The sequence below is a fragment of the Hypomesus transpacificus genome, chromosome 15 (assembly GCF_021917145.1).
Source record: "Hypomesus transpacificus isolate Combined female chromosome 15, fHypTra1, whole genome shotgun sequence".
NCBI classification, from domain to species: domain Eukaryota; kingdom Metazoa; phylum Chordata; class Actinopteri; order Osmeriformes; family Osmeridae; genus Hypomesus; species Hypomesus transpacificus.
Genome location: NC_061074.1, coordinates 594,151 through 601,706, shown reverse-complemented (window position 1 = coordinate 601,706; position 7,556 = coordinate 594,151). Strand labels below are relative to the sequence as shown.

The window sequence follows — 7,556 nt, the reverse complement described above, 5'->3', positions numbered from 1 at the left end:
CCTCCTCTCTCTCTGCCTCCCTCCTCCCGGTGAGACCCTGGGCTCCGCCGGGTGGAGAGAAGCCTTTGTGGGAGCAGTAAGAGCTGTTATTACACAGCATTATACTCCCGTCAGCAACCTGCGGTGGCCAGGCTGGCTCTTTCATACACACACACACACATATACACACTCTCTCTAGCACACACCTCACACACGCTGCAGCTCTATTCATATTCATACAGGGTCCTGGGTCATTTGCGGCGTGTCTTGTCATCAAAAAACCCTTTTCATCTGTCTTTTTACCCCAAATGACTCGGGAAAAGTCGAACCGTGCACTGATTACAGGGGGCGTCCATGAGAGCCATGGAGCTCTGCTTGAACACGGTTCTCTCCGTCGATAGGGGTAGGAGTGGTGTGAGCAGGCGAGGGCCAGACAAGGCCAGACGTAATCCTGACAAAGTCTACCACCTGGCTTTGCTAAGGCTCTCTGTTCTCTCTATACCCCGCTTTCTGCTGCTCGCTCTCTCGCTCTCTCGCTCTCTCGCTCTCCCTCGTTCTCTTCTTTCCTCCGTCAGAAGTAATCTGTGAGGCAGCACTGACAAACATCGGCAGGGGCTTATCAGACACTTTCAGGTGGTGGGAGAGAGAGGGGGGGGCAGAGAAGAAGAGAGAGGGAGAGAAAGAGAGAGAGGAAGAGACAGATAGATAGATGGAGAAAGAGACAGAGAAAGAGAGAGAGGGAGAGAGAGAAAGAGAGAGAGAGAGAGAGAGAGAGAGAGAGAGAGAGAGAGAGAGAGAGGCAAGGGAGGAGACAGAGACAAAGAGGTTCGGGGAGGAAGCAAGAGAGAAAGAGAGTGAGATACAGAACCCCAGTGGCACATTAGACTAAACTGGACAGATGACTTCGATCAACACCCATTCATCCAGGTATGTAAACACACAAGCACACACACACACATACACACTAGGACTAAGACATGCAGCTGGCATCGTCGTGACCGCCTCCCTTCTCACACCGAGGACACAGCTGTGTATGAACAGAGTGCTGTGGCAGAAACAGCATCCTAGACGGCTGTGTGTGAACAGAGTCCAGTGCTTGGGGAGTGTGCTGTGAAGCACCAGTGGCGGGCCAGTCATTGGTATGCTGAGCCCAGCTGCCTGTGGAGAGGCTGCACTACTTAGAGAAATGTGAAAAGCCTGTTACGCAGCGCAGGAATGTGAATTTCTATCAGCGACTTGAGTCAACAGTTTGTCCTGTTTAACAGGCTTGAGGGAGCGAGAGAGAGAGAGAGAGAGAGAGAGAGAGAGAGAGAGAGAGAGAGAGAGAGAGAGAGAGAGGATAGGATGCAGCCCATGGTGGGGGCAGTCAACTCCTCCGCTTACTGCACTGTGCTGTATACAGCAGCTGTAGAATAACTATTCCCTCTGAGTCTGAATAAATAGAAAACCTTGGCTTCACAAAGAGAGTCCCTGTCCTTCCCTCCGGCATGTTCCATACCACTGTGGCACTGTTATCATCATTCTCCCTCTCGCTATCTCTCTCTCGTCCCCGCTCTCTTTCCTTTTCACTTTTCTCTTTAGCTCGGTCTCTCTCACTCTTTTCTTTCTTGCTCCGTCTTTCTTTCCCCCCCTCCCTCTGCTTTCTTTCTCTCTCCCTGTCTACCTCTCCCTCCCACTATATCTTATTCTATCCCTCTCCCTCCCTCCCTCCTCCCCCCCCCCCCCCACAGGCCAGCTGAGGGGTGGTATGGCATCAGGGCCTACCTGAGTTCTCTGGAGTCGAGCACCGCTAATCCATGATGGGGACAGGCAGGAAACAGGAAACCGTCGTCGTCGAGGTGACAGCTTTAATCAGCTACACAGCTCTCCTCATCACAGCGCTCTCCGGTTCAGACAGGGGGGGATCTACAGCACCTACAACACAACAACAGCCCAATATCAGGTCTCCATCTCGCATACTACTGACTTTGGAAACCAGCAATTTGCTGTGTTGGAAGCCACCCACAAGCTGCAAATAAACATTATTAAGTAGTGACGACAGTTAGATTCATTCACATTTGACTTGTTGTGTCACTAAATAGCACGCATCGACCTCAAAAACTGAAACACGCTGGTGTTGCGTAAAGATGCTTCCGAAGGACAAAAACATTTAGGATGGTAGAGATGCCGCATTTGTTTAGCACGGCAACTTGAGGTTCATTACTAAGGTGTGGAGCTTGTTGAGTACAGCCGTTCCACTGCACCTTGGAGCTCATCAGCATTCTAAACAAGGCTGCTGCAATATTGCCAGACAATATCCACTGTAAATGAGAAAGTAAATGTCACTTACATGAGGAACATTAATCTCATGTCATTGCATTTTAATAGCACCCTTTCTCAGAAGAGAAATTAAACCTTCCTCCTGGAGAGAGATAGAGAGGGACGAAGGGACTGGGAGGGAGGAAGATAGGGGAGAGGGGGAGAGAGGGAGGGGGGAGTGAGGGAGAAAGGAAGAGAGAGATGGACGGTGAGACAGTGGGGGAGGGAGGGGGAGAGATTGAGTGGGAGATAAAGATAGTAAGGCAGAGAGGGGGGAGAGGGAAGGAGAGAGATACCTAATCACTTAATGCTGCTGCAAGAATCATGTGGACCCTTAGTCCACATGAACATAACTTGGATAGTGACATAACTTGGATCATAGATCGTTAGCATGGATGCATGCACACATATACACACACATACACACGTTTAAACACAATTGATTCCTGGTCTACCTTCAAACAAGTCCTACACAATGCAATGACTCACGGGTTGACTAATCCACCTCTTGCATGAATATATCTCAAAGGCCCGGAGGAGATCAGAGTGGAAATGTAGGCCCTGAAATCACAGTAGAGGCCCTTGGTGCCACTGGAAGTAAACAGATGGTCCACAACGCCGAAGAAGACTTGTGAAAGACTGACAGAGAATACAGAGATGCTGCTTTATCTATAAACTTTACGTTTATCCACTCGAACACATGCAAGCCTGCAAGGTATCGCACAAACATACACAGACACAAAGAGACCCATTCTCACACGCATTCAGAGGCACACACACACACACACAACAAGCACACACAAACGCAAACCCACACACACGCAAACACAAAAGTCAACCGACACGCACTCAAACAAACCCTGGACAAGCCGTGTCCTTGGTTACCCCTAATGTGTCTGTATACACTAGCCTGAGATTAAAGCGGTGTTTCTGGCAGCAGGAGAGTGGGTATGAATGACAAAGGAACCATAACATGAATATTTCAAGACACCGGGATCCAGTCGAAGGGCATGGAGAGTGAGGGAAGAGAGAAGGAGGAGAGAGGGAGAAGAGAGGGAGGAGAGAGGGAGGAGAGAGGGAGAAGGGAGGGAGAGAGAGGGAGGAGAGAGGGAGGAGAGAGGGAGAAAGGAGGGAGAAGAGAGGGAGAAGAGAGGGAGGAGAGAGGGAGAAGGGAGGGAGAAGAGAGGGAGGAGAGAGGGAGGAGAGAGGGAGAAGAGAGGGAGAAGAGAGGGAGAAGAGAGGGAGAAGGGAGGGGAGAAGAGACAGCCTTCTGAAGAGATGCCACAGTGGAGATGATGTGTTTGTAAATATCCTGCCATCTTCAAAGACCCTCCCAGGACACAGAGAGACTGTGGAGATGAGACCTGGAGTTCTCCCTTTCGCTTGAGACTACATTTCTCTTCATACATCCCCTGCGTATTATTCAACTTAGTCATAACAAAATACTACAATCAAACTGTTTTATCACTACTCATGAAGACAACAACGCCTACACCAGAAACTAATGGTGTAGCACTGTCAGCTTTGTGGACTTCATGCTAAAATCTGGTGTCAATCAGTTGTGATTATCACTGTGTTATGGCAGGAACTGAGGTACTGTCTGATATAATCGGAAGTACAAAGTAGCAAAGTTATACCTAAGGTTAATGACCGTGTTGAGCGTAGCCAAGTCTCCATTAGCAAAGCTGTTTGTGGGAGTGCATGACTTTGATGAACACTATTCCATCAGTATCTGAACTCAGTCACCCTCAACAGGAAACTATTTTCTCAATCAGAGGATGAAATAGTTGAAAAATCCAAGAATTCTAAGTTAGCAGCAGTTTTTGATTAGGCGTTGACATATCTGGGGGAATTGGGTGTGGCGGAGACGAGATTACAGGTTCAAAACACATCACAACACCGCAGAATGTGCATGTAATTACCGATCAGGGAGCCAAAATCTGCTTTTACTGATTAGATCAGATTCAAATCTGAAAGTCGTTTTGGTTGACAAACAACCGCTGTTGGTTTATTCATGATCGTTAAAGGCTCCACTCCCCTGCCAGTTGACTGGTTAAGGCCCCATTCCCTTGCTAGCTGATTGGTTAAGACCTTGTTCCCTTGGTAGCTGCAGGGCCCTTTTTAAAATACACACAACTTGCTGCAGTGCAAATGCTGTATTAAAAAGAGACCTTGCAAAATTGTCTTTAAGCATTTTGGACCATCTGCTGGGAGACAGCGAGCTTCGCCTCAAGGCTCAAGGATTCCACACAAACTTTAATACTCCCACCAATTTGTCAGATAGTGTTTTCCGTAGCTATCTCTCTCAGCAGTAATGTCACTGGTATGCAGTGTTTCTTTTTGCACCACAAGCACAGTCAGCGACATTCAAGGTCTTTTCTGACCTAAATAACATTGACCTACTGGGTTCTGGAGCTTTGCACTGCATGCCTACAGTAAACTAACGCACCTAGTCAGCCAGACAACAATGTACTTTCCTCTCTTCCACACCATCCCCACTCTTGGAGTGTGTGAGTGCAGGCAGAACTGAATTGTTGGACGTGAACCTGTTGTGGCTGAATATTGTCTGAGATGAGAAGAGGTGTTCCATCAATCCCTCTGCTTGAAGGGGCCCGAACAGGAAACCACTAGGTTCTTTAAGTGGGGACTATAAATAGTTTGCCATGGCTTTAAAAAAAATTATATATACATATAATTTCTTCTTTCTTTCCTTCCCAACATGCACCGCATGGTAGCCAGTGTCATGCTACCAACATGCACCGATTTTTCTTCACAAAATCAATGTGGTATGAGACGAGCAGCAGAGGTATGGATTTTCCAGAGCTGGGTGTCTGGCATGGCCATCAATCCTCGTTGGTAATCTGGATTATGATGGATATGGCTGAGGGCTTCTGAACCGTGCCCACTCACCTCATACTCTGGATTTTGCGCAACCATTGTGGACTTTTACAGCCGCTAACTTTTACAACCCCCAACCCCTTAACTACACAATCAGAGGAATATTGACATGGAGAAATGACAATATGGGATGGCTTTCAATTTGTTGAAGTCAATATTTGAGGGTGGTATAGCAGTAAAAGATTGATGTGTCTCGATATTTCAGCCACAAGAGCTTATGAAATCAGTATGGTCTGTCAGTCTAAATCTATGAAAGAGTAGAGGAACAAGCATATTGATGCTGGTACTCTGCATTTGCATATAAACTGCTTTAACACTAATGTGTTTCAGGTAAACAGGCTTTCATAAACTCTTTAGACAACCTCTGTTTGGCTCTGACTGCCTCTGTCTCTGTGTGCCTCTATCATTGCCTCTACAAGTCAGTGTTTCAGCATTGCTTCTGCTCCTGTCTATCTCCATCTCTGCCTTTATTGCGGCCTCCACTTGTTAGTATGTCTGCCTCATTCTCTGCATCCGTCTCTGCCTCTATCCTTGCCTCCACAAGTCAGTCTATTTGCATGGCTGTGTGTAATTGCCTCTATTGCCTCTATTGCTGCCTCCAGTCATTCTAAATGCATCATCTCTGCTTCCGCTGCTTCTGTCAGCCTCTATTGCTGCCTCCAAAAGTCAGTCTATTTGAATGGTCTCTGCCTCCAGTCCAGTCCAGGAGGAAAACAGTTCCAGGCAGATCGTGACCCCAATAGAGCAGGAGAATGAAGAGACAACACACAGCCACACACAGCAGGCTGCAGGGGAACGATAACAACATTAGAATTCAGAACCGCTCTGATACTCTCAACCACACACACACACACACACACATGAATGAGCACATCCACACACACAGGTGGCAGCGAAAGGGTTCAGCTACCATCATGCGAATGACTGAAAAGTATTCACACACACACACACACAGCAATAGTTTCATCAGCATCTCTGATCAGAGCTTCAGTGTGGAGCAGAAAATGGCCACTTAGCACTAATCAATCCCCAAATCTTCACCTCAGCGACTGGGAGCTTGGCAACCTCGCACACACATACATCCTCGCACACACAATGGGTGGGCTCCCTGGCACAGCACAAATCCTGTGTAAAAAAACGAATGTGTTCCTAGGGGAGTAGAAAAAAACGTGCACTATCACTATGTAAAAGACAGCTCTGAAACCATCCATGGAAGGATCTAAAATGTATCTCTGTCCCTCTGCCATTCTGAAGCTGATTTTGCTGTGCGGAGGGGTTATTGATGTGGGAGCTATTTCTGATGGGCAGCAAGGAGGACAGGGCGTTTAGTGAAGCTCTCTGCAGAGCCCCGGGCCCCTCTCCCAGGCCCCTAACAGGCCTTTTGTTAGGAAGCAATAAAGAGCAGCAACACCCAGCTAGGGAACGCGGAACAATTGAAAGGCGGAGACACGGAGGTGAAAGCAGGTGTGGGGGGAGGTAAGAGAGAAGAAAGATTGAGAGATACATTGAGAAAGAAACTAAAAGAGAGGGAGTATGGTGAACGAGAGGAATTAAAATAAGAATTGAGATAGAGAGAGAAGGGAAAGAGAGAGAGAGAGAATGGAGATATGGGAGTAAGGAATTGAGAAGGAGGAGGTCGAACAAGTCTGGCCCAGTAGAACATTGGGTTAGTGGGGTTTTGAAATAAAAGGACAGTCATTTATCACAGTTTAGTATAGGAGGCAGGAAGTGACTGGAATTTAGTGCCTCCAAAAAGGAAGTATTGTGCTGAGTGAGAGCGGGAGGGAGGGAAATGGCGAGATACATAGACAGAGAGAGGGAGCTAGAGGCTGAGGGAAAGACACATATACTGTAGATGGAGCATGAGAAAAGAAAAGGAAAGGCAGAGAAAGAGAAAGAGAAAGAGAAAGAGAGAGACTACTAGAAAGGGAGGGAGAGGGAGAGAGAGAGAGAGAGAGAGAGAGAGAGAGAGAGAGAGAGAGAGAATTGTTGGCAGGATGCCAGCCCTGGGGCCTGGCAGGACAGAGCCGCCTCATTTAGACCTGTGCGGAACTGAATGGCAGAGAACTTCCTCTGGTCAGACGGCAGCAACGTGCCTGGAGTAGAGAGCAGCTCCAGCCTGGGACCTGGCGCCCAGGGGCCTTCGACCAGCAGCCCAGGGCAGGACGGGGACAAAGAACAGCAGGGGAGTGCGTGGAGCAGTACAGAAAGAACAGAAACTAGTAGTACAGACCAGAACCTAGCATTACAGAGCAGAACCTAGCAGTACAGAACAGAACCTAGCATTACAGAGCAGAACCTAGCAGTGCAGACCAGAACCTAGCATTACAGAGCAGAACCTAGCAGTACAGAACAGAACCTAGTATTACAGAGCAGAACCT

At 47.9% G+C, this 7,556-nt stretch overlaps 1 long non-coding RNA gene across 1 annotated transcript in view; it reads right to left on the bottom strand.

Moving 5' to 3' along the window:
* Positions 1–1,876: 1,876 nt before the first annotated feature.
* Positions 1,877–7,556, bottom strand: part of LOC124477828 — a 55,778-nt gene continuing 50,098 nt past the window's right edge. Inside the window, exon 3 of the long non-coding RNA XR_006957188.1 lies at positions 1,877–1,893. This is a non-coding gene — a long non-coding RNA (uncharacterized LOC124477828). The remainder of the gene's footprint in view (positions 1,894–7,556) is intronic.